The sequence below is a fragment of the Myotis davidii genome, unplaced genomic scaffold (genome assembly GCF_000327345.1).
Source record: "Myotis davidii unplaced genomic scaffold, ASM32734v1 scaffold706, whole genome shotgun sequence".
Classification (NCBI taxonomy): domain Eukaryota; kingdom Metazoa; phylum Chordata; class Mammalia; order Chiroptera; family Vespertilionidae; genus Myotis; species Myotis davidii.
Genome location: NW_006296968.1, coordinates 33,364 through 35,302, shown reverse-complemented (window position 1 = coordinate 35,302; position 1,939 = coordinate 33,364).

Below are 1,939 nucleotides of genomic sequence, written 5' to 3'. Positions count from 1 at the left end.
CCTTCATTTCTTTAGGCATTTAACATGCATGAGACCAGGGAGGCCCAGAAATAAAAGTGCAGGGGAAATAATTCAGACTAAGTGGCAACTTTCTCTTTCCTCCAGTGCCCACAAATAATGGGTTACATTATTTTATTCTCATAATAAAGCATACGGAGAGGCGTGATCAAACCCATCTTTAAGCCAATTAGCTGGAATAGTCATCCTTCCATTTTTACAAGATCATGGGTTCTAGCAAGCCCGGAAAGCATATTTTAGGGAACAGTACCAGGCCTGCAAGAATAGGGGTATATCCCACAGGGGTCCACTTTAGAGAGGTACAAAATTATGGAGATGACATCATAGGAAAAATAGAGAGGGCCTCCTTGTAGGTCAGCGCATGGACCATGAGGTAAGGCATACTAGTCTGAGGTCTATGGTGGCTAGGAGGTAGGGATGGCTACTCCTCAGCAGAGAAGAAAAAGTCCCCTGCCTGACAGAGTAATCCATACTCTCCATAACTAGTCAAATGGAGATCATTGGTAAGTCTGCCCTCATAATACAGACAGGGTATCCAGACACAGGGTAAGGCTAGCTAGTCCGAGGTCTGGAGTTAACTAGTATTTTTATTCTTTAATCTCATACAGATAGAAAATACCACCTCTATTCTCTAAGACTTTCCTTTGCAATGCATTTTGAAGAAATGGGATAAATTTGACCCCCAAACTCTAAAAAGAAATAGATTCATCTTTTTCTGCAACACAGCCTGGCTCATTATAAATTAGAGGATCAGGAAACATGGTCTGAAAATGGCAGCCTAAATTATAGTACAATTTTACAATTTGATTTATTTTGCTGCTGACTGAGCAAGTGGACATTGGTGCCCTATGTCCAAGCTTTCATGGCTCTACAAAATGACCCTAGCACATGTAAGGGTCTCAAACTAGACGCTGCCATGCTTGCTGTAATGGTCATAAACCCCACCTACTCTTCATGGAGCCCAGACCCTCCATACCCAAGAATCTCACCCAAGGATCTCTTCCCATTACTAGAGGCCATGGGACCTCTAGTTCCCCATTCTATGCAAGATTTAATAACAATCAAGGAAAAAGTAGAAAGCTTCACAGATGACCCTGACAAGTTTATAAATGAGTAGAGAAAAATCACCCATCTTTCAATCTAACTTGGAGAGACATTAATCTCTTTCCAAATGAGGCATTAACTGGCTCTGAGAAAGATATGGTTTAAGGAATATGCTACTGGATTAAATGCCGAAAATCCGAACTACCCCTTGGGAAATGAGGCTATCTCTTGGGATGACCCAAACTGGGGCTACGATTCTGAAAAAGACATACAGTCTCAGGACCATATGTTACATTGTTTACTTCTGGGACTGAAGGGAGCAAAGGAAAAACCAGTCAATTATAATATATTGGCTATGATTGACCAGGAACATCAGGAAAATCCTACAGCCATTTTTAGAAAGAGAGAGAGGCAATTGTTAAATTCACTGACCTGGATCCCAATGACCCTATGGCAGGGTCTATAGTGCTAAAGGACAGATTTATAACCTAATCCACCTCAGACACAAGGAGGAAATTACAGAAATTGGGCATGGGCTCATCTACTCCCCTTGCTGATATTTTAACAGCCAGCAGAGGGCCCAGAGAAAGGAGGAAAGTGAGGAGAAAAAAGCAGGCACAATTGTTAGCTGTATTATAAGGACACCGACCACAGCATGGAAAGCTCCGCAAATGCTTAGGCCAGAGACAAAAGGCCCTCCTGGCCCTCCTGGTGTTTGTCACCAATACGGGAAGCCTGAGCACTGGAAATGAGAATGCCCACAGAAGGGCTCCTGTGGACCTTGCCCTCTATTATCACATGATAGGCCATTGGAAATGGGACTTACCTGAGGGCTGAAAGGCCTGAGTGTCAGATTCCCACTCCTTAATGACCTTGA